Here is a 26,186-nt window from a genome sequence, read left to right on the forward strand (position 1 = left end):
CTTTCTTTTTTTTTTTTTTCTTTTAATGAGCACTTGGGACGTTTTCCCCCTTCCCTTTCCCCTCCCCACCCCCCAGAGAGAAAAGGGATAGTTCAAGGATCTCTTAATATTTTTGCTGTGACTGGTTTGGAGGAAATCCAGCGGAGATTGTGTGTGTGTGCGGCTGTATTCCCCTGCATGTAATCAGTCTTTGAAATACATTTGGGTCGGAGGCGGTAAATGTTTGTCAGAAAACATCCGAGTTCTTTATGGTGTTGAAACAGGAATATAAAGTATTTTGAAACTTTTCTTGTGATCGGGAAGTTTTAAGTTGATTGCTGCGGTCTCCGAGCCGTAGCGTTACGATTTGCGGTGTCGGTGTTTGCTCGATCTGATTTTATGAATGATGCGGTGACGGCCGCGGCCATGGCGGTGGGGAGGGAGCGCTGCGCCCATTGTATCTGTAGGTAGCGGGGAGCGGCCGGGGAGCAGCCGAGCTGACAGACAGGGTGCGGACAGGGCTCCTCCGGCAGGAAAGATGGATTTCCCATTTCACTGCCTTCTTCCGAGCAAAGCCTGCGCACCTTCCCGTGCGCTCCCCAAACGCGGCGTTCGGGTCCCCGGGGAGCGGCGCGGGCCGGGCCCCGCGGGGCGCGGAGCCCGGCGGGACGCGGGGCTCGGGCGCTGCCGCCCGCGGCGAAAAAAAAAAATTGCGAAAAAAGAATTGCTGTCACCACCGCTGACCTGCGGCGGAACCTGCCCTTCGGAGCGCACGAAGCGGCTGCTCCCGGGCTGAGGGCCGGCCCGCGGCCGGCGGCGAAAGGTCTCCAGGACCTGCTGTATTAATATGTGCTGTTCGCTGCTTGTTGACACAGTTATGTGGGAAATATCAGCTCGGGGAGGTGCTGGGAGCACGTGATCAGCTCCATTCATAAAATACCTGGCTGTCCATTCACAGTGCAGTACAGTGTCTGCATTCAGCAGCCTCGCAGATCAGACCTGCATGGGAAGGGAGAGGCAGCCAGGCCGGCAGGTTTATCGGAGAGGGCAGCAGGAAGAGGGCTGATGGCTGCGAGCATGGGAAGTCACTGTAAAGGGAGATGTGAAGGGGCGAGAAAGGCTTATTTTTATCGTTTATGTTTATCCTTTTCCTGTAAAGGAGCATGAATTCAGAAGTACCTTCTCGCTGTACCATCTTATATTTAAACTAGGAATAGTGTTATTCAGAAAATGTTGAAATATTTTCACCTTCAGGAATACTGAGTCAAAAATAGAATACTGAAAATCAAATTCATTATTATGAATGTATTTTCAAGACGGTGTATTAATCCATTTGGAGTAATTCACATTTTATTGAACAATACAGACTTACATCTGCAAGGGATCAACATGGTGTGGAAGGAAGGCAGTCGTACCTAATGAGGCATCTGAAAATGTAGCCATTATAAAATACAGGTGACAGTGAAGACAGCTAAATTGATAAAAATCAACATTGCGATTCATTTTTCTGTATGTTTACTCTGAGAATTCTACAGCAGATTAGCAATCGTAGTTTCTTCTTAACCTATGCCGTGGCTAAAGAGATCTCTGAAATATCAGAATACTAGGAATGCTTTTAATGTGGCATAAATTGTTTAGAGGGCAATGTATTATCTTTGATTTTAGATTTATTGAAAATTTGAAAAACCCATGGTGAAATTTATTGATTAAGGATCCCCAGACCAGACAGTGTATTTTTCGGATGTAATTGTGTGGTTGCCAGTGTTAAAATGGTGATGTTCATTGCTCATGAGTACACTTTTTTATTATCTTAACAAATTACAGTGAGGTGATCCTTAATTATACATCCATGGAGTGGTGGAGGCTTGTTGTTAGTACAGCCTAAGAGAATATGTGGAATATTGCTAATCTTTACTTAATACAAGAAAGGAAAGCTCGTATACCATATTTGCTTTGAGTTTATTCAGTGGTGCTATAGAACTAAATGTGTTCTTATATAAATACCCTTACAAAGCACTATAAACAATACTTTTTCTGAAAGAATAGATGGGGTTTTTTTGCTTCACGTATTTAAATGTCAAAAATAAAATAAGAAAAATGTTTCTCGGTTGCTTTGCTTTTTTTGACAGCATTTTTGGTGTGGCCAGAGTCATAATTTCTCTCTGGTTGCTTTTTCACGTAGCACAAGCGTGTCACTTCAAATGGCTGGGAAATATGATTGAAATGCCAGATAAACTGTTAGTGAAAATGAGACAGATCTACAAATTGAAATTCCTGTATTAGAAGTTCACCGTGTTTAATTTTATCAGTAGAATTGATGGCATCAATGGCCTTGAGTTCATTAACAGACCTTTCGGCATATAAAGTGAATACGGGTACTTTGCAATGCATTTTGTGTCATTGTAGCTACCAGGAATATTTTGTAATTGAGCATTATTCTTTCTTTATAAAACTTCATTTTACAGAGTCATATATAAATATTTGTGGTGTCTGGAGTTTGACCTCAGTTAATAATAAATTCTCAGTGATGGTGGGAAAGATTAATTAAGAAGCTACATTAAGGACTACTAGGTTTTTTCTTGATCATGAACATATGGAAGGCAGCCTTCTAAAATTCTGATTACTATAGATGAGTCTTAATTGGTGATTTTTACATTGTTCTTGTAATGATGTTATTGTATTTGTCAGTTAGGTATTACTTAAATGAAAATATTTCTGTATGTCCAGATAATTTTATTATTTTTCTTCCTCAGTGATGTTTTGCAGTCAGGGTGGTCAGCATCAGCACAATATTTTCCCCAAAACAACCAGTTTTTAAATGAAGGAATTAGTATAATTTTTGAACTCGTGGGTCAATTTGCTACTCATGCAACTGAATATAATAATGTTAAAGGAGTCATGTCAGTGAGCAGTATACCAAATTTCTGTTTTAGTGGCAGGTTTTAATTGCTGTCTAGAAGTGTGACTGAATTTCCATGTTGGGGAAAACAGAATAGTTGTTGTGCTGTGTAGTCCTCATTCAGTAGGGGTTAATGATGACAGGCTTAAGATGGAGTCGTAGTTGCTGCAATCGAAAAGTAGGAGCACTGCTTCCCTGGCTTGTTTACTTTCCTCTCTATTGCAGGTGGCCGCTTTTTATTTCAGGGAATGCTACTGCTCTTGAATCGTATTCAGAGTTGCTTTTACATAATGTATTTTTTACAGATTCAGATTGTCACATGCTGATTATTTTACCACATAAATATACTAATTTTCCTAGACAATTTAATTAAAGACATTGTTAAGCACACAGCATAAGAATATACAGTGTTTCATTTACAACCTCAGGTTATGATGCTGTAAACATCCTCAAGTGCAGATTTGAAAAAGTAAACATGAACTAAATTTTTAAATAAGGTATTTATTCATGTCTTCCTTTAATATATATGAAAATACCATTTGTACTTCATTTGTACTTCAGACTTGTATTAAATTTGTCTTACAAGTCCAGATGCTGAAAGATGAATGTGAAATTGTATCACAGAAAGTAATGCCAATTAGTTTGGGCTTATTAGTTCTGGGAGGATTGTAACACTTTTCAGCAGGCTAAATTTCTTTCTGCAGTTTAGGGCATACATAGACTCTGAAATTCTTCATCCCTTAATGAAAGGAATTTGTAAATAGAACTATTTTTTTTTAAGGGAAGCATTCTCTAACCCAATTGATTATATTAAATCATTGCAATTCTGATATACTTTCATTTGAGGGAAGGTTGCTTATAGAGTCCTTGGGAGGTTTTTCCAGTCTTATGAAATGATTCTTGCTGTCTGTTTGGCTTTATGTTGTATGGCACTATTTTGAAGGTGAAACTGAATTTGCATGTTACATAATCTGAGAGTCAGCTGCGGGGGGGAATGGGTATTTTTACTTTTTTCTTTCAAAAAAAGATTCACCCTAGCAACAGTCCTTGATTACTGTGATATTGCAGAAAAATGCTTTTGGATGTTTCAGTGTAACTGGAGCCAGCAATAATATTTGAATTCAAGAATGCCGAGTGTTTCCCTTTGTTCATTTAAAATGTAATGCTCTTGATATGTTAAAGTGACTGTGAGGACATCAGTGTGATTTTTAAAAGTAAAGATGTTTCTTGAAAAGAATATATCCTGACAGGATCAGAAGTCACAGGATTAAAGCTGAGACCAATCCTGGTGCATTTGGGGGTAAATGCTGGCAATTTTGTTTGTTATTTACCCATTCTTGTGTATATCTGGAGAAACTATGTGGATAGGTGATGACTTAATGGAATTATGACAAATAGCAGAAATAAAAAATATTATTCAGAGTATTAACACAAGTTTAAAAAGGAGACGAAGGAAATAATTTTGTCTTTTTTGGTTTTTACTCCGCTGATTCCAAAAGAGTGACTGTGATATGACATAGAGTGTATGTTGTCTTAAATGCTGTTGTTGAAATGCTAAATGTTTGCTTTCTCCCTTCTACTCTTCTTCCTCAGTTAGAGCATGTCACACATTACTCAAAACAATTTGAAAGATGTCTGGAAGTTGCCATATTGTTGAGCATGCCAGTTTCTTTATGGCTGCTTTAAGAAGGAAATGTCTCTCTTTTTCCTTTCTGTTCTAGCATGCAGCAACACTTCAGCAAGTAAATTTAAACTAGCAGAGTTTGCACAGTTATTGAATGGCTGGAATTGATTGCAAACAAAAATTGAATGTTCCCTAAAAATATAAAGTTTGTTCCTCCCTTCTCCCTTGAAAATATTTTATAAAATTCATACCTCTTTCTGAAAGCTTTCCATTGTTTTGTACCTATTTAATTGTGGGCAACTAATGTTCCAAATGTTTTAATGTTCCAAATTAAAATTCAATAAGATATAAGCACATTTGCAACATTTTTTTATACTTTCTAATTCTTTGTTAGGTGTGACCCCTGTCTTCAGCAATGCTTATTTTTTTTGGTGAAAGGAAGAGGACTGAATGCTCTCGTGTATTGCCATGTATTTCTAGACTTAAGACAATAGTAATACATAATTCTGTTGTGCTTGGATTTTGTAGTCTGTAGGTGAAGATTTTTTTTTTTGATTAATGCTTAGACTATGCTCTAGTAAAATCTGTTGGCTGTCACTATTTCCTGTGGTTTTTCTCATTCATAAAGTGGTAACATTTTGTATATAGTAAAATATTTTATGGTATGTCATACTAGCATAAGCACAGTACCTCTCCTACCTGAGAGTTGTAATAAGAATCAATCTATAAGACTGCAGTGGTATCGAACAGCACTTACACTTGTATAAAGTAAGCAGACATTTTAAGTGCATGTGTTTTCTAATCTTTTCAAGCTTATCTTTACAGTAATGTTCATGTGGGTATCTGTGATATCAATTTGTTTAAAAATAGATATTAATTTGTCTATATTCATTGCTTTATTTTAATTTTCTCTTACATAGGAACAAGAAAAAGAAGAAAACCCAAGCAACCTACAAGTCTTTAGATACGCTAAGGGACAAAAAAAATTGCATTTAAGTGCTCTGAGTGCTAGAATTTGTTTATAAGTGTGGTTCTGGTTAAATAATAATTCACTTGCTACACAGAAACCCTAACTCCCAATGCTGAAATTAAGGTGGGGAAAACAGATGATGGTGATGATGATACTATTATTATTACTATTATTAATTTTGTCCCTGTATAATGACAGTAAATTAATATATCTGTGAAAGGAAATCACAAGCATTTTTCTCTGTAAGAACTCGATTCCATATGACAGTAAATAATTCAGACAGGGAAAATAGGCCATAGAAACTTCATCAGTTACTGTGTTCCATGCTGCACTGCTGTGTGATACCAAACTTCCATTCAGAAGGAAATATTTTTCATGTATACACTGTGCAAGAATTCACCAAATGTGTATAATTGAAACATCTAAACCATCTTAAAAATTAGGTGGTATAGCATCTGTTTCTTCTTCCCTGCCCCCCCCCCCCCCCCCCCCAGATGTGTTCATTCCTGTGTCTTGACTGTTGCTGTTCATGTTTTGATTATGTAAGGAAGTCTAATTCTGTTAAAGCAAGTTTAACACTCACCTATTCAGAACGCCAGAAGGAATTCTGTGGCCCAAATGCTTGGCTTGAATGGTTTTGTGAGCCAGTTTTTGACTGGAGTGGTTTGCGAGAGCAGGTGTCATTGAAGTCTATGGAAGAGTTGGGGTTTTTTTGAGTTGTTTTTAAAAACCTCCAGAAAAACAGTAATAAATTAATAGGCCTTCCCCAAGACAATCACCTGTTTTCTTTGACTCCTGCTGGTTAGTTGAGATACTGAAGTTTGTCAAAGCAAAAATGAAACTGATTTATTTCAGTTTTAAGTAAAGTCAAATGTTGTCAACAAATGTACGTACCAACAAGAAGCATAAAAAATTTCATTAACTAAACAACTAATTACTGAAATCTGGTGTGATGTTTATTAAAAATTGTTACTGAGACTGACTGTCTTCTCTAACAAACGCCAGAACTGGTAAGATGTAGCTGTCAGTGAGGATTCCTGCCAGGCGTTTTTATTCCTTCAGAATTGTGCAGAACTGTTTTGGTGAAGTGGTATAAACCTTGAGGGCAGAAGAGATTTCTCTCTCCTTAGCCTTTTTTGAAAGAATTAAGTAAGGGTAGTGAAAGGTGGAAGTACTGCCCCTGCTCTGATTGAAGAATATTTATGTAGCTTCTTAGAAACTTTTTAACCTCTCAGTGTGATAAAGTATTCTGAGCCCTGGGTATTCCTTTCTGTGCACGATGTGCTTATTCTGAATCCCAGTACAACATGTCTTAATAGGAGGCTCATATATGTTGAACATTGAACAGGAATACATTTTTAAAAGGTGTAAAGAAGCGAATTCAGAATTTAGAGATGAGATTTGTACATTTAAAGTGGGAAATCCTGATGGTATTTTAATCTGTGTATGGGGCTGACCTTATGTAACAAAGCTGTATGTCTGTAAGCACTAATTATTGTTGATAATCACTGGTCTTTGGTTGCTTTAGGGCCAACAATAATTTGGAAGTTTCATAGCAGGATAGAGTTTGGATAGGTATGTTTGTGCCCTCTTCAGGGAGTAGTTAACTATCTCATTACAGGTGCTACTTGTGATTCAAATGATACTGATCTGTGCTACTGATGATGCAAAAAAATTTTGGCATTGCTGTCTCTAATTTCAGAAGATTTTTAAGAAGAAATTGATTGCTGGTACCATTTGTACATAATGAGTGTGCCAAGGGAATGCAAAATTGTAAAATTAAATGTTTGAGAATTTTTGGGTTTGAGAACTGAGATTTTTTTGTGCAAATAAAATCCACGTGGCCAGGATGCATGAATTTTGATGATTTTGGTAATAAGACAGATACACCATTGTAATCAGATTGCCTGGGTTCTGCTCTCAAATCTTCAGTATTAGGAAATGGCCAATCTTTTTTTTCAGCCCCTTGCCTCATTTACTTCTCCTGTGCCAGAGAGGAGGATTGTGTCTTCTGGTCATGCACAGGTGGTTCTGTGTAATTGAAGACTCATCTTAGTAAGCATTAAAAGTCTATAAATACTAATATAGAAAAATAAAGCAATATTCTGACAGTTTTGTTAAGGTTTTTCTGTTTGATTTGTTTCTTCGGTTTAGTCTGATTTTAGTCTTTAATCTTCAGAGTTCAACTATGTGAGCATTTCAGATGTTGGTAATATCACTGCAATTGCAGACTTGTAGCATGCTGTTTCTTACATTCTTTCTGCTAATATGATTTTCTTAATCATTACCTGAAATTTGGGGTTTTAGTATTGCGGTTTTTTCCTGACCCGTTTGGAACCTCCCTATATTTTTCAGTTTATTTGAGGGAATAATACATTTGCTATGTTGAACTTTATTTTGGTTTGGTTCTTTTGAGGCAGTAATGACATTTGTTATGGCAGGTCATGCAGGCTGGACACATGCATCACAATGTGGCAAGTTACAGAGTGCTAGTGACACTGTTAACAGTGTCTGGGCTTATTTGCTGTGGAGCCACCTAATGTAAGGGGTGGCATTAAGCCTGGGTTTTCTGTGGTGTCCCTCATGTATCCTATAGTAATGGTGTCATAGTTCAGGCCTGTAAGTGCAAGGTACTTGCCGCTCTCATTAACATAAAAATGTCAGTTGCTTGTCATTTCTTAATGAGTAAAAAGAAAAGAGTAAGTATGATTTCTATCTGGATCTTTTTTTTCCTCTTTCTGAGGGGCTGGGGTGGGTGGGGAAACTTTTTGGTAAACGGTGTTCATAAAATCTTTTACTGTGTTGTGCTTTGTGGTTCCCAAAGAAGTTAGTGTGTGTAAATCAGGCCATTATTAATTACACAGTTGTTTTAATGCATTAAGACCCATAAGTGTCCTGACAGAATCTTGCTTCATATTCTACTTCTTTCAGCCTCCAGAAAACTTTTTAATGGATGTGTAGCCACTGCTTGTGGTCTTGTGCAGTCTTGTGATAATCTCTAGCACAGTATTTTCATGCTTTCTGTATTTGTACTGAACGGGGCTAGCTTAAAATATCCTACATTGTCATAGGTGTATTCAACTTGACACATCCTCTAGAAGAGCCCCCATATGCACCTTAAAATGTACGTGCTTTGTTACTATGGTGATGCAGAAGAATCGTGCATGTTAACAGCCCGCGTTAGGTAATGGAGAAATCAGTTAAGCATCTGCCTGGGACATGGAAAACTGAATCTGTGACCATACCTGCCTCTTGGCTGCAGGCAGGCTGAGGGAGTCTTGTTATGGGATTACCTTCTTCCCTGTTTTCAGGTTGTCTGAGGGCCAAAGATGACTTTTTGCTAATGGTTTCAGGAGGTGAAGTAGCCTTGCCTTATCATAAGCTTTTAAGTGTCTTCTGTCATATACTCTAGGGTATTCTACATATTGTAAAGGAGATGCTTGGGCAAACATATGTTTGTCACTGACACAAACCTAATTTTGCTTTTCTTCAAAATACCTGGGCTGATGATGCATGAATTCACAAGCTTTCTTTTCTCAGTTACGGCTGCCAGCAAATCCTGCACAAGGAGAACATGTCCACATTCATTCCCCTGAAGCAAGGTAGAAAACATGAGCTCTTCTTCATCTATTAGTTGAATTCTGGATGAAGAACAGGTCTATTCAAGGAAGATATTCCAGAACACATGAATTTAGAGTGCTGTATTTTAGTATATTGTAATTTCCTGTGGAGGCATTTTATTTTCCTTGTTCTGGAGTAAGTTGTGGTTAACTAGGGGAAAACTAATAACCTTAGTTGGCTAATTAGAGGAGCTTTTTCAGGTTCTCTCTTCTTTCCTTCTCTGTACATTTAAAAATATATGGTTTTTTTGCATCAATTAATTTATTTGTTTCTTTGTGGTTTTTTGTTTGTTTTTCATTTGATTGTTTTGTTACTGCTGAAAGTGACGTATTTTTTCCATGTTTTGAATGTGTTGGTTTTGAAGTATATGGGTTTCTCACCATCCTCACAGATTTTGGCTTGTTTTCAGTAGTTTTAGGAAGCATTTTTTCTGAACATTTTTCTATTAGTGTTCTCATACAGGTTATCCTGAAAAGCTTCTCTGGAAAGTAAGCCACTGGTTAGTGTCTCTTAGAGATGTTTCACTGGTCCATTGAGCATCCTTACAGGTCTTAATACCAGGGTTTTACCCTTGAGCAATGTTAGCAAGAAGCTTGTCCTTTACCACTCTGGAACAATAAAGACATAACCCAAATAAAAACATGTGTTGCTTTTGCTGTAGAAGGAGAGAATACTTCCCACAGGCTACAAGTTCATCTTCTTTTCATCAGTGAAAGAGGACATTACAAAAATGTTGAAAATCAGTGTTGAGTCACTTCTCTGTTACAGAAAATTCAAGTTTTTTGATATTTGCAAACAAATCTTTCTGAAGTAGAACTGTTAGATGTATATCTTCTTTTCAGAACGAAACCAAAATGTATGGATTAGACTTGAGGAGTAACAAGAAATAAGTTTACCCAGTCTGTTATTTCAGCTGGTTTTTGGCAGGTATAGGATTGGCCTTTGTGGCATCTGGCAAATCTGTGCTGCTTGAGCTTGAGCCCCTCAGCTGAAGCTCAGTGGATGAAATAAGGGCTTTTAGTTAAAGATCCTCATGCTCCTTTCAGTATGTGCTAAAAGATAATTTCAGTAGAGAAGTTGCAAGAGAGATCCTAATTGAATTTCACATGGCAAAGGAGGAAGGATCAAGTGACACTTCTCAAGAGGAAGAGTGATTTTGGTCAGCTTTTCTGAGATTGCTTCACAGTTTGTTTTAAAGGCAATTACAGTCAGGTAGTGCAGAAACTGTAGTATCCTATGGTAGAAATGATTTGCTTTCTGCATTTTTTGTTTCTTCCCTTATACCTATGTATTTTACAGTGGAGAAAACATAACTGTCAGTTACAGCATTAATGCCTGTGATCCAGGGTGTATTTGGTGAGAGGATTTTTTTCAGTGTTGTTACTACTTGGTTTCCCTTATTTTGTCTAAAGAATAAAACCAGCACATTTGATTCCTGTTTAGTTCAGTCTTAATAGTTGAAATTAAAGATTCTGTTCAATCTTTTATCATTAACCAAAAAAAAATTGGTTGTATGTTTTCAGTAGGATATAACTTCTTTTAGCTTTATTTACACTGAGAAATGGTGTTCTCCGAAGGAGCTATCTTACTTTCCTCTGCAATGAGTTCTTACTGTAACTCAGCAAATAATTTTGTCAGGATGTATTCCTGTTGGTCTTTGGGATTTGTCCTTTGTCAATAACAATGCTGGCCAAAAGGTAGCAAAATCTTTTGTTCTAACCTTTTCTTCGTGCAATATTCCAGTAGATCACAAGAAGCTCAGATCAATAGTTCTCACAGTTTAAATAGCCACCTACTATTTGTATTCCTTTCATTTCCGTGACAGTATGATCAGAAATTGATGTAGCATCTGGCAGCGCAGGTAGGGAGGTTTATGTGTTCCTTCTGTCTATCTGTTTTTGAAGATTTGATTTTTCCTAATGATAAACTTAGGTTCATTAACCTTCAGTCTCTCAAGCTCCATTATGTACCATTTTCTTCACAGAGGACAATGTTGTGTGTGCTTTATTCATTCCAATACTAGACTTGCACTGGAGTTTCTCAGTCTTGGCTGCTACCAAGTGAGGTTCCAAGATCCACAGGAATGAAGTTAAATTCAGTATTAATCATATTCCTTGAGATTACACAAAATTATTTATCTGTGGCTCTGAAGGGTCTCAAAGTTGTTGCTCCTTTGTAAAAATGTGTAAACGTTTGCATTATTTGCAATACTTAACTCTTCAGGATAGGTTTGAGGGTTTGGTTTGGGTTTTTTCAGACCCTTTCTGTGAAGTATTTCAGAATAAACTACAGTTATATAAGTACACAAGCCATTTAAAATAGAAATAAAAGAGAATTCCATTAATGCTCTGTGGTTAATCAACACTGACAAATCCAGTTTCACTAAATATAAGAGTACTGGTGCTGTCATTTTGACACACAAAATAACTTAGTCTCTATGTAGTTAATAGTCCCCTCTTAAAGCAACTAAAGCAAATTTACAGTTGAAATCAGTTAATGAGAGAGAGTGGGAGTAGATTTATTTAAAATCTACTGAACTTTAATGCTCACTTGTTTGCTTTTTAATGGTAAAACAGATCTGTAGTTTGAAATGGTTTGGGTAAGTTGTGACAAGGCAGATGATGATTCAGAACTGTTGAAAGACTACAGAGGGGACAGCTACAGTTTCTCTTTTCTGGGAGACTGGAAATGTCCCTTTGAAAATGTCTGAGAAACTCAATAGACATTGAAGATGTTCAGAGATGCCATTAATATCTGGACAGTATTTCAAGAGCATCACAAATGAGTAATGATTTAGTACTATATTTTGCTATTTTAACTTTGTAATGCTGCTGTTACCTGAAGATTGTCATGCTTTACATAAAATCATAAGTTTCCATGAAGAATCTGGCAAAAATTTTTGTTGACATGCTTTCTCTGACTTTTCCATTTGCTATGGAACTTGGTTACATTCAAAATGCATCTGTTTCCTCATCAGGAGGTTTGGGCTGAAATATATTATTTCTGTCTGGATTCTTTGGTAGGGTTGGTTGGTAGGGCTTCATTTGACCTTAGCAGAAAGTTAGGTTTGGGTGGTTTATCTGTTCTTAATTGAAGTGTTGTGTTTTCAGGCATTTAGAAGTTCAAGTAAACTGAAAATGCTATGCCAGCTTATGCAGTTTTAATCTTTTGATGTAACTGGCTGTTCATGCTTGATGGTAGAACATGAAATTTCTCTTTTCTAAATGAAATATTTCAGTATCTGTGTACTGCATGGGTGTTTCTTTTCTTGAAGCCATTTGTCTCAGAAGAACCATGTGAATAAGGTGATGAGGGAAAATGTTGTAGGGAAGAACTTAGCAAATTCAGTTTTGTTAGGAAATGCGTTGAATTTATGGTCATGTCAGTGCCAACTGCCTTCTTTCTGATGTTAAGGTGTGGTGTTTTAGCAGGTAGAGAAGGGGATTGGGAGGTGCTGGTGCTCTTGGGTTTTGCCCTTGAACAAGGACCTCATGAAGTAGGGGGAGATTGCCTGTGTTGCTTTCCCTCAGTCTCTGTTCAGTCAAGGTTCTTTCATTAATACTTGGAAACTGGGTGGGTTTCTTGTTTGTTTGTTTTGTTGGGGTTTTTGTAGTTTGGGGTTTTTTTGAGATGCTGCTTTATACTAGATACAATTGAGGTACAAACAAAGGATTTATGGATTAAAAGTTAGGTACTTCAAAATTTGCCTGTGTATTCCACTTAGCTGTAGGTCTGTCATTTTTGTACACAAAACAAAATATGCTTAATGGAAATCAATTAAATTCAAGGAAATTCTAACTGTTTTTTTGGGCTAAGGCAATATTGACTGCAAATGTGAATTCATATGGGTTTGAGAGAGCTGCTGAGTGTTTTAAATTACATTTTTTGTGTTGTTGAAGTAGAGTTAAATTATACCAGGTCTGGTTTTGTTGCATGCAACACTTCCTTAACTGTAAAATCTTTTTCCAAGGGTGGTTTATCTGTTAGATAAACCATTAAAGAGATGAAAGTATGAAATGAAAATAAGGGCAGGAGTGTGGAAGGGCAAAAGTAAAGCTGCTGTAAGGGCTACCTGTGTCTACAAAATATATTAATTCCTTTCCCCTAATTAGAACTGAACCTTCTGCCAAGACAGATCTGCTGTTCCAGCTGGGGCTTGCAGTAGGTGATATATACCATTCTTCTAATTCTCAATGGCATTGATGGGACCTGAAGCTACTTTTCTTTGCTCCTGACTATCCTTGTTAGAAGTTGAAATGAAAGGCAGTAGAAACAGTAAGACAATGCTGGGAAAAAAAAATTACAAGGAGAGAAATATGGGGCCTAGTTTTAGGTATGCATCTAGAAATCAATTAGGCAAACTGCTGGCGTTAAATTTCTAAAATTATTTCAGATGCCTGTCTTGCTATTTGAAAACTCTTGTAGCAGATTTTTAAGGTTTTTAATTGAAGTATATAGTACAGTGAGCATTAAAGTCCTTTATTAAGACTGCTTCTCATTTTGAATTACTGCCATGTTGCCCAGTGCATTGAGTTTTGGAAAAATATCTAGTAAACTCCACAGCCTAATTGATGTTCTGTTTGGCAGTGTTGGAAGCTATAGATAGTTTGTCTAAGAGTTGCTTCCAGTCCTACCAGTGGTATCCATGGCACTGGTAAGAAAGCATTTCTAGGCAATTTTTATCGGCTTCACTTGTTAGCTTTCTTGCTACTTTAAAAGAATGCCCAAACACTATTCTGGAACTTTAAAGAAAATGCAAAGAGGAGTTTAAATGTCTCTGTGGGCTATACAGCTGCCACTCTTTATATGAAGAATGACAGGCTTCACCAGAATGTCTGGCTCTTAGAGCAGGAGACCATGATGCTGAAACACATTAGAGCAATGTTATTTATATTCTGCCAAAAGCAATTATCTTGCAAGACTTATAAATATGTGTTAGCTTTTATGTGTGTGATAAACTCTACAGACTTCCAGAGAGATCTGTAGGTCTACTCGGAGTGATATATTTAAATTTTTGCAGGACTGAAGCCCAAGTGTTTGCATAAAAAGATGTTTCTAGTTGCAGGCATATGCTGATTATTCAGTAGTATGGCAGGAGTGTTTGGGATTGGTCCGCTATGATTAGGATTGTTAGTATGCCGAGCTAAAGAATTTTATATTTAATAGTATCTGATAAGAGTTGTTTAAAGAAACCTGTCTGGATCCACTGGTATTTCTTTTCAGCAACAACTTCTAAGCTCCCAAGGGCTCTTATCTATCCAAGTACCCCTATTTTTAATTTCTGTGAATCCTTTACTTTTTTCTTTCCCTTGAAGATTTATTGCTCCTTAAAAGTACCTTCAGTTAGCTACTTCAGACCCTAAAACTGGCTTTGTTCTATGCTGTGTCTTTTTTGTCACCCTGTGACAGAAAATGAGCTCCACTGTTTGAGAGGAAAGGTCTGTACTTTGGATCTTGGCTACCAAATAGAGCAGCTTTTCTGTTCACCCCACAGCTGTTGTTAATGTTTCATTCTGCAACTGTTAGAGGATGGGCAAGTAACCATCCTCATATGAGACAAAAATATAACTCCATTAGTCAGCTGGCGTGGGTTGTTGAAGCAAAAATGCAGGCAGTATTTTCTCCTGATGGAGAAAAATCCATCACATCCTATTAAAGTTGCCATTAGCTGACTATGGGGCAATGTACATTTCCTGAATTCATGATTGCCTGTTCTCCTTACTTTGATGGCTGTCTACTTTAAAACTTGTAATTTAGTCAAACTATTATAGGATCATGTTACATCTCTGGGGTTAATTTTATTTGACATATAATCTGTCTGGGAAAAACTCTTAAGAAATAATGATGTTTGATGCTACCTGAACCTCAAATTTCTCAAATTATTGTAGTGTGAATTAGAGAACCTCATTCCTAAAGAGGTTCCATGAGATTTCTCAAATCTATATTACCCTAAAGGACTTCTAAGATTTAGTATTTAAACTCATTGCTGTTAAACACAGACTTTTAAGTTTCTATCAAAGATGACATTGGGGGGAGGAGGAGGTTGTGATTTCTTTGTTGGGGTTGTTGGGATTTTTGTTTTTTACAGCTGTCTTCTGAAGGTTGAAAATGTGATAGGCTAGCGGCATCTCTGACATTCTCTTGCCAGTCAATATTCATTATAAAGTTTGAGTGAGGGAAAGTTATAATCCTTCAATGTTTTTACACTAACATTTGAGCCCTTTGTGGTTTTTGGATGTTTAATCTTCATAACGTGAAGTTATGACCTAAAGCAGAACCAAGAAAATAAAAAGGTGCCATCTTTTCCTAGCTGCTTATCAGTGAAAATAAAATTATTTTTCTTTTGTATTATGGAAGTGTGACTCTTCCGTCACATCTAGAGCAGTGTTTCAATAGAGGACGACTCCCTCTCTGAGGGAAATGCATACGTGGTCAGGCTCCTTCTTAGTTTGGTGCTTAGGGATTTTGTTAAAATCCCTTATTTCTTTAATAGTTCATTTACTTTTTTAATGTAATGTGGACAGAGGAAAATGTACAATCTCTTAAATTGAGAGGGATGAATATCTAACCTTAACATGAAGATAGAATGGTTTTTTACAATAGCACTTCTGGTATTAGTGTATCAAATGTCATAGATCATTGGTTGCAGGTTACAGGTGCATTAACATCTGTAAAAGTTAAAGACAGACTATTCTGCAATTCCTATGCTGAGTGACCCATGTCTCTTTCCAAATTGTGTAGGATATTGATGAAGAAATGATGCAATGGAAAACTGGGGTTTAGTTTTGGTCCTTACTGCAGTAATGTTTCAATATAGGCAGATCCTGGGTGTATCTCCAGCTGCTTGATGGTTCTTTGTCTCTGGTGGTTTTCATGTTTATTTAGGGCAGGTAATTGGCAGCACCTTCTGCTGCTTCAGTTTTGCTCCCTATTCCCTCTAGTAAAGCCGCTTCTTGTTCTCAGTAAGCTGTCTATGTGGCAGAAAGGATTTTAAGAATGTAGCAGTGAGCAGAAAAGTTAAATAGGAGCATTAGATGACTGTGTTGTTATACAGATATAATGACTCTACTGGTTGAATTAAACTAAAAAGTAAAAATTACCCAGCTCCAGCTGAGGGAACTATTTTCTGTCAAGTCACTTGTTGCATGCTCATGTATGTTGCATACCCTAAAACCTAGTGTAAAAATGTTGACAGAATTATGTAATAATTTACACAATAACCTGGTTGCTGTGCTAAAAGCTGTTGTAAAATGCAATTGTTAATTTATTAGATTGAAAATAAAATCTCTGTAAAAAATAATTTTTAACTTCCCAGAAAAGAACATGAGCAGGATCCTATTTCAGTGTATTTGATCAGGCAATTCTAGTTTTACCAGAGTTAAACACAGGTTTCATGGCTGTAAAGGCTGGGTCCTTTTGGGAATCCTATCAGCTCTTCACTGAGAGTAGTGGAATGTCTCCTCAAGTGCTGTGTCTTGGAGTGGTTTTCCTACTGGATTTTTGCAATTTGGTGTTAAATAAAACTTTAATGCTTTTCCTTCATGAAAGGAAAAATCCATGTTCACTATGTTTCTGATTGGTCTGGTTTTGTCTAGCAGCTCCCAGGCAGCCATGGGGGTTTCAGAGTCCAAGCTTTCTCTCTAGTCTCACTCTCCAGCAGTGGGCTTATCCTCTGCATGCATTGCTCATCAAACAGGCACTGTTTTTTCTTCAATACAGTAATTTTCTTTATGTCAAAGCCTTCGTGCGTGCTAAACAATACCTCCGAGTCTTTGGTTTTTCCCCGGACCACTTGAAGTTGCATGTAGGCAGCTAGATAGAAGCTGAAGCATGCTTCTGTGAGTATGGACAGCGCTGCTCTTATCCTTGCAGTGACATCTTCTGTACTTCCTACTTGTTACATTAGGCATAGATGTCGTAACTGGTCTCTGTGAACATAGGCATGAGGACATTGGTATCTGTAGGCTCTCGCTCTTACCTGCTTCTCTTCAGATTGGCTTGGTAGGAAGCTTGTTTTGCCTCTTACAAATTGAGAGAGATTGCCATATGGTCTGGTATAGTTCATGTACACAACTGTGATCCAGTAGAGGAAAGGCAAACTCCCAACCCCCCTACTGCTGTTTCAGAAAGGAACAGACAGGAGGAAGTAGGAGTGAGAACAGATTTCTGGATAGATTGGTAGGCAGCAGGGTGAATTCTTAGCACTTCCCACCAGAAGTCTATTCTAATAAGCGTCGGATTTTAACTGTGTGTATGCTGCTGAGGAAGCTGGAATATGAGTATGAGGAGTAAATGCATAAAGAGACTTAAAGGGATAATTTCAATTTTAAATCATCAAAGTGTTTCTTTCATATCTGAAAAAGGCTGTGGTGCTCTCAGCCTCTAGCTGGGTGAAGTTAATCATGGCTTGATGTTTTTTGCGGGGGCGGGTTTTGGGGGGGTTTTTTTTTTTTGGGGTGCTTTTTTTTTTTGGGTGCTTTTTTTTTTTTGGTTTTTGTTTTTTTGTTTTTGTTTTTAACTTCTCTTTTTTTCAAACTCTACATTAAACTGAATGTATGCACTGCTGACTTTATCTAGAAAACACTGCTGTAGCAGTATCCTGACTGAATGAGACTTTCCTAGGGTTCACACCTAGGAAGTATGTGCATAAATAGATCGAAAGTGATTGAAATATGCCAAATGCAACAGAATTTTTTTCGTGGTTTCTGGGTCCCTTAAAGCAAAGGAGTAATGTTATTTGTTCCCAGAGTGTTCAGGAGGAACAAATGAATTTTTATGTTGGACAAATGGCTAGGATATTGGTCATCAGTTTCAGTCTGATTTAAATCTTTACAGCTTTACTGAGTTAAAGTAGTAAACAAGTAGTAAACAGGTAGTCTATGTAGAATTTAAAAAAATGTGTAGACTATAGAGCAACTTCTGTGGCTTTCCTGTGGATAAAAAAACTATTTTATACATGCATGTGTCCACAAAAATGAATATTTTAGATAAGTCTTTAAAAACCTATGCAAACCTGCATTTCTAATGATGAAATATAGTTTTGAGCTGCCATTGAAAGGTGTAGTTGGCATTCAGTGCCTTGGCCCTAGACATAGGGGGCACATGACTGAAGGTAAGTTGGGGCACTGATCCATCAGAACAATCTTTTTGGGAGGATGGGTTTTCTGTTTTGGTTTTACAACTAGTTTTCTTTACAGTTGTGTACTGATTTAAGTTAACACAAAGGAGGTAGGAGAATTGTACCCCAAGACTGGAGGAGAAAAGGGGTAGGAGTTCAGGCTGGATTTATGTGCAGAGGTTTAGCTGCTTTCCCATTATCCCATAAAAGCAAATAATTTTTGCTGCAGACCTACAGATGCTGAATCACTGATACAGCTCTGCATTTACGGCTGCTCAGACATCTCCTATGAATAACATCTTGCAATTAATAAAGAATTCAAAAAATGAGGGATCTACATAGCATTTGTGTGCTATGCATAGTACAGTGTACTCCTGTCACATAGCTGTTCAATGGAGCATCACCCTTTAATTTGTCTCCTGGAGATGCATCGTCTGTCTGTGTCAAAAGGCTTACATGAGTGCAGTCTTTTCTTTTGAGTGCCAGTTTACTGGAACCCCATGTTAAAGTTTCAAATCTGTGGATTTTGTATTATTTCCTTGCATTCTCAGGAAATACTGAATAACTTTTTCTAAGTAATGATGCTTATTAAAGGATGAATAGCTGCAAAGCTTGTGGTGTTTTCATGTTTGGGGCTTTTTTTTTCTTCTTCCTTTTTTGTAGAGAGGAGATTTGTATTTCCTCTCCCTTATGTGCTTGGCATAATAATGCAGGAGCATGAGCAAGGGGGTGGGGGGGAAATGTTTACAAGCAAAAGTAGCTCATGATGCCAGTAGTACTGTGGTTGAAAAATGTGTTTTAGCAATAAATTGACTAATCTCAATTTAAAGTATCTCCTTAACAAGTAGTTAGTTAGCAGCATGGTCATTTAATCAGTTTTTGTTTTTCTTTATTGTGAATAAATGTTTTATAGCAGAAAAGGTTCAATTGCCAAGTGAATTTTTTCTAGGCTGTTTTTGAAGGCTACTTTTCTATTGTAAAACCTTTTCTGGGTAATATTTCCTTGAGTATTGGTGACTATGCATCAATGAAGATGAGGTGATAAATCACTTCAGGCAAATCACATTTTTCTGCTGTATATTAAACTTCTTACAAACAGAGGCTGCTATAATTCCTTTCCAGTGAAAAGATCCAGACTGAATACTCCTAACCCTTCCTGACACTTATGGTGGTTTGCTTTCAGACTTCTAAATTCATACAGTAGAACTATCTTTAGTGCTAATTTACTGTAAAATTATTGGTTTATTAGTATAAAAGGTTGGCCATATATGCTTTATCAATGTTTTAATGTGCAGAAAGGTAGTACTCATTTCTTTTATATCTGCGCTGAAAATATTAGGTTTTGTGTAGATTAATGATACACAGATTTAAAGTTACATGCAGGTTATATGTGCTTTTAATTGATCCTCTTCTTGTGATGTATTTTCAATTGTATTTCATGACAATTGTTGTTTCACTACATTAAGGGATGAACTTCTTAGTATTCAGAATACCTATTTTCTGTGCTACCAGAGTTAATCCCTTTGCACGTTCTGGAATCAAGGGTGCTTTCCTTTTGTGTATTCAGTCATTACATAAAGGAAGTGGTTTGATTTGTTAGCATGTAAACTGGGTTTAACCAAAGGAGGGCCAAAACCTCTCACAGTAAGAATTCAGAGAAAGAATCTTTTTTCCCATTACTTTTTTTATATGTTTGGTCCTCATAATTCCTCACATATGAAGCAAAAAAACTTGATAATTAGATTTTCTCTTTGTGTTTATACTGCAGGAAAAGGTCAAATGTGCCAAACTTTGTGACTTAAATCCTGGGTGTTCATATTGTTAGTTGTGTCCCAATCTCAAAATACATAAGTAATGTAATACATACAAATAATGTAATAATGTAATACAATACAAAATACATATGTAATATGTAGAGTAGCAGGCAAGCTCCAACTGGGCTGTAATTTACTGATCAAGGTTGGATAATTGTTCTGGATTGAAGTGGCTCTTTCTTCTGGATTATTCTTGATTCCCATCAGCTTTCCCAATGCCAATCACTGCAGAGCTGCAGAAGCGGTGGAGAAAGTGCATGTAGAAATAAATGATCAGGGCAAGAGAAGGATGGAGAATGCTTCTGGCAGCAGTGCCAGATCACATTACTTTAAAGTGCTGAGAACGATAATTGTAGCATAGGTATGCAAGTTGCCTTGGATTTATTAGCACAAGATAGTGTAGAACTGTCAGTAGGTTTTGTGTTCTCTCACAAGTGCACAGGTGTCTGTTAAAGGACCTCCCGAGATCATGCTGCAGAGAGGAGTTTCAGGAAAGATTCAAAGAAATCTGATTGCTCTGCATCTTCAGCCATCTCTGCTTACACTTTGGAAATGCTTCTTAAAACCATTCTTTCCACTTCTCTGTGATGCTTACTAGTTTTCCACCTGTTAAAACTGTTAATATGGTATAGATTTTGATACAATAACTTGTTTTTGCTGAAAATGACTTAATGAATAAACAATTTAAAATTAAAAATTTCTATCTTACTCTGGGTTTTTTAATTGCAACCAATCTAACCAATATTTTCCTAACTTAAATTTGGCTACAAGATTTCATACTGCCCTTTTAATCCATGAAAAAAAAAATCAGTGTATTATAAAAAGCCATAGCATAACAGTTGCATGTTAAACAATGATGTGCATTGTGATTATGCTTGTCATTGAAAGGCACCTAGTTTTTCCTCATGTGTCTGCTTTTTGTTTGGGAAAAGGAGATACTGTTTCTTTTCTCTTCCCTATTTCTTCAGCATCCCTTATTTTTTTCTCTCCTTTTTTTTCTCTCCACTACTGTTATTTACTTGGCAGCTGACAATTTATAGAAACCATATTTTTTCCCCCAATCTTTTAATATCACTGACTTTTGAAGCATCTATTGCTTCACTTTGGTTACTTGAGTTCTGACATTTTAGCTCCCTCTTCTTCCCCTTAATTTTTTTTTTTTTTTGTGCTTCCTAAAGAAACAACTCTGTCAGCTGTTTTTTGTTTGGTTCTTTTTATCATCTTTTTAAGCAGAATAGGCAATATTAGGTTTTTACTCAGTCTTCTGTGAAAATGCCTCATGCAGATGGTTTTATTGAGTACTGGGCACAAAACACTTCTCAGTCAACACAAGGGTGAAGAAAACAAGGATGAGCTACAAGGATTTAGCTACCTAATGGTATCTGAAAGTGCAGTGACAGTTCTAAAATTCTTTTACTCACATAGTCACTTCTCTTTATTGGTATTACTATTTCTAAGAACTTACTGATTAAAAAAGTCTTTTATCCATTCCTCCCAATATTATTGAACTTATAGGCAAATGAATGTGACTAGGAATTGCTGCATGACTAGAGAAGAGTCTTTCTTCTCTTCCAACTCAATTTAACTGTTTTGAGCTTGCATTGTACAATGTTGCACTTGCTGGCTTGGTACTCGAATCATGTATTTTGTGTAGTTTGACTTATCTGTCTCCATCACCTTTTTCAGAATTTCTTCCATAGGGTGAAGTTCCACCCTTATTTCATCATGTAATGATTTTCATTCAGAGAGAGCCCAGAGGTCATCTAGTGGAAGATTTGGGCAGGGGCATTTTCCACTAGACCAGGTTGCTCAAAGCCCCATCCAAGGCACCCTTGAACACTTCCAGAAATGGAGCATTCACCACTTTTGTGGGAAACCTGTTCCTGTGCCTCACCACATTCACAGTAAAGAACTTCTCCCTAATATCTAAGCCTATCCTTCATCAGTTTAAGGCCATTATCCTTCTAATGGTATTAATGGTTTTAAAAGTCCAAAAAGGAAACAAGGAGATGTGATTATAACACTAAATTATCTCATTATCTCATCATTTCTGTTGTAACCCTTTGTTTAGAGTTGTGTTGTTGCCAAAACAAGGAAAATGTATCTGATGGATCCCTTTTAAGTTGCTGAATAGACAGAGATTCAATGATCGTTGTAGGAGTTCTCATGACTATAATTTATAAAGTGTGGATTTGTTCTTATTTTGGTTTATTACATATTTGGTGTGGAAGGGGAATGCATAAGTGTACTCTTTATTAGTTTTCTGTGCAGTTGCTTAACAAGTTTCTAAACTTTTCTTTTGGAAAAGCAGCAAGTAATGGAACTTAAATAATCTTCATTTTGAACTCCGAGGCCTTGCAGTGCCTTATTATTGCTTGTCTCTGTGTTATGTTCATACACGACCCATGCATTCATTACATGCAGTTTTTTGTAGAAACTGGGCAAGAATTATGCTTTAGCAGTAATTGGAATGGGGAACGTAGTAAACCAAGGCACAGTTGCACATTTTTTGGGATGTGCTGTTAAAATTCATATGTTCTGACCTTAGGGTCCATGGGTCACCTATTTCTATGCTTAGACTGCTGGTTAGGCTGCTAATTATTACTGAGATTATCAAATATAGTAATACAATTATATAATGGCTATGTAAGTTACATTGTTCATGTGGATGTGTGACAAACATAAAGGGCATACCATTGAAACATTTTGTGTAATCATATTAATATTTTGTTTTTTTCTGGTTTGAGGGACTGTTGTAACAGAAGTATTTGCATTTGTCTTTCCCTTGTTTATTTCCATTTACTTCCTCTCTCTGAAATATTCATGGTTTGTTAAAACTACAGAAAAGACTGGTTCAAGCCATGAAATGTGGTGCTGTGTAGCAAGGGAATGGTAACTTCTTTTTTTGGTCAGTGAACATACACCTTTAAAAAGATTCTGTAAGTTCACAAGCTTCTTTCTTAAGGCTCATTTGGACTTTCTTTTTTACTTTGACTTTGGTGTTGTTAAGCATTTTGCAGTTTGATTTGTAGTCTGTGTTTTGTTAGTGCAGACATTGATGATTTGTCCATTTGTGTATGTTCGAAACGTCCTTTTGGATGTTCATTGGTTTTTTTATTATGTTAAAAGGAGAAATTTAGCATTAGGGATTTTCTTAGAATATAATTTACCTTGCAAGATCGCTTTCATACGTGGTTAAAGTGCTTGAAAAGCCACGTCAGTGTAAATGTTAAGACAAACTTTAGATTTAACAGTGTCAATGAATGATGCTACAGTTTAAATTCACATGGGTTTAAACACATGAATGTTTCTTGTATACAATATTCATTAGCAATCTCACAGCTCAGCAAGGCTGTTTGAGTATTTTTATAAGTGTGGATATGCTTTATTTGGTTCCAGGTTTCTGTTCCTTTTCTGTGCAGGCTGAGTGGGAAATGCATGCCAGAAATTACCTGTACCTATTAGAAATTTCTTTTAATGTGAGAAGAATAAAATTTAGTTTTTGTGCTTGCCTACCTAATATCAAGTATTATTTTAGGTGAGTAAGCTCAGTAGGTCTGATGCTTTTTTCTTCCATAATGCATTGCCAAAAGTTAAAGAGTATGTAGCAGTTCACCCCCTAAGCTCTGTACGCCAACAAGCAACTCTGGGCTTCATTGGATTATGCTCATTACAGATGCTCTCTGGCCCAAAGGGTCTATAGACCAGGATGACCTGACAGAAATTCAGGCAGGGTAAATACAAAAAATCTGTGATAATGTTTTCTGACCTGTTTGTGAAAGTATAAAAGCTTTGTCCTTTATTTCTGCTATCTAAGTTCTTAGGAGGAAAATAATAGTTATCTGAGCATTTGTGGAGTATTATTCCTAAATACAACAAGCAGTGGGAAAAAAGTACACAGGTGCTTGTTGGAAAATAATATACTTAGTACAGTCTGTTGTACCTTAGGGTAGTTAAAATTGTTCATAAGGAATGTGTCAGTTACCTTCATCTTATTTTAGTAGTCTAGAACTTTATTACAAAATGGCTTGTTGATTAATGTATTCACATTTGTTAACAGGGTTTCCAGTCCTGAAATCCATAACCTCGGTGGCTAGATGATCAGCTTTGACAATGAGAGTGATCTAATTGCACTTGCATACTTCATACTTGGACTTTGTGAGCATATAAGACTGGAGGACAATGGCTGTGAGAGAAGAGAAAATTCTGACCTGTTCAGATACAAATATTACCCAAAATCTTTCCATAAATTGTTGTCCTAAATGGTAGTATTCCCAGGAAAATGAAAAGTGCAATTGAATCCGAAAGGTTCATCTTAAAAAAAAACAAAAAACAAACTGGACTGGATGGTGTTGTCTGATGAAATTTACTGGAAGTGTCAAGTTGTCTTAGTTTCAGTGGAATCTGCCTTAGGCTGCAGACTTGTGCTTGTTTGCTAAGGAGCTCAAGAAAATGAAAAGCTTGTGTTCCATCGTTTCTTTAGATGTTTCTTTGTTTTTGCAAGGTTGGAAAGAAATGGTAACTTTTCTCACTTAAAAACAGCCAAACTAAACCTCTTTTCATTTGTGGACTCTTCCATCATTCTCTACATGTTTCCATGGTAAGCAAATCAGAATTAATACATGGCATCAGTACCCAATAGCTTGGTAAGAAACAAGTAATGATTTCACAGAATTAAAAGAGGGTACAGGCAGTTCTGTGCTATAAATGGAATGAAGAGATTCCTGTGCATGTTCAGAAATTCTCAGGTAAGGAAGAAGCAAAAACTATGAGAATATATGCAGAGAAGGGAAGACAGGCTAGAATAGAGAATGGATATTTCTGGAGTTATGGCTGTCAGCATTTAAAAATAAGGAAAATTTAGGGTTTTCTGGAAGAAAACTCATTAAACTTGGAGGGTGTATGAGTACCAGGATCTGACCACTCGAATTATGTTATGCATCTGCCTAAAACTGGATGGAATTTAATCCAGGAGTTCTTGGTACCAGCAGTGCTCTGTTGTGAACAGGCAGCTGTGGAAGTGGTCAAGAAGCATCTTCCATGTCCATTTTATCTCATAAACTACTACAAAGGAGAATTACATATTATATGCTATTTATTTAGTTCTGCTACATGTGTCCAAAACCTGTAGAGCCACCTTTGAATGCTGCCTTCAGTCTTTTTAATTTTTGTGGGGAAGGGTAGAAAGAAAAATAAGTTTGTTTGGGTTTTTTACTTGATTGTGCATTTTATATTAGATGCCATTTTCTAAGTAATGTGCCTTGACCAGATGGTGTTACAGAACTCTTTGTCTTATGAAAACTTAGGCCTTCAGAAGGCAGTTTCTTTAAAAGGGATAGAATCCAAGTATGTGTTGTAATCTTTAGTGTGATAAAATATAATTTCATTTAACCAACCCTCATGAATGACATACAGAAGTAGTAGAAACTAGCTACAATTATCAAAGAAGAGAAAATGTTGGGGAACAGGGCTAAAATGTTTTTCATATAAATGTCAGATATGTACTTTATATGTAATTTTGTTCGGTTTCAAATCTTAACAGCTTCCCCGTTCTTCATATGTTCTTGCGCTTTGTAAAAGAGCTTACAGCTACAGCCATTCTTCCTTGCAGCATTGATTATTTTACATGGACATAAATCTTGAATTGTCTGTATTCAAATAGGAACACTATAACCCCTTTCCTAATTTTAAATTTTTCTAAATTATTCTTATATTATGTCCAAAAGAAAACTTCATGAGAGCAATATAGTATTTTGACACTTTTTCATTTGTGTCTCATTTTCCCTTTTGAATAGTAGGTGCACTGTTAAACAGCTTGTTTTATGAGCCTCTTCTACTAAATAATAGTTGTAATCATGTATTTTCGACTCTTTCAGGATACCAGTTATCCCTTCCTTACGTAATACTGTTTCCCATGTAGCTTTTTCCTTTTGCCATTTTGGGTTCAAGCTATTTTGCTTGATAGCTCAGGTTTCTGTAAATAGATTTTCTTCTTATTGTTTTGTTTTGTTGCTTTTTTGGGGTTTGTTGTTTGAGCAGAATGTTCCATTCAGGTTTTTTTAACAAAATCCAGAGCTCTTCAGTAAATCGATGTGGTTACCAATATCCTAAGTGTAATAGCATTTGTCTGTATTCCTTCTAGAAATCCATGTTTTTCCTTG

The 26,186-nt window shown here is 36.7% G+C and overlaps 1 protein-coding gene across 2 annotated transcripts in view; it reads left to right on the forward strand.

Moving 5' to 3' along the window:
- The window catches only part of SPRED1 (sprouty related EVH1 domain containing 1), a 58,836-nt gene that overhangs the window by 869 nt on the left and 31,781 nt on the right, over window positions 1–26,186 (forward strand). The window lies entirely within an intron of this gene.

This window comes from Pyrgilauda ruficollis, unplaced genomic scaffold (genome assembly GCF_017590135.1).
Source record: "Pyrgilauda ruficollis isolate IOZ18807 unplaced genomic scaffold, ASM1759013v1 scaffold14, whole genome shotgun sequence".
NCBI classification, from domain to species: domain Eukaryota; kingdom Metazoa; phylum Chordata; class Aves; order Passeriformes; family Passeridae; genus Pyrgilauda; species Pyrgilauda ruficollis.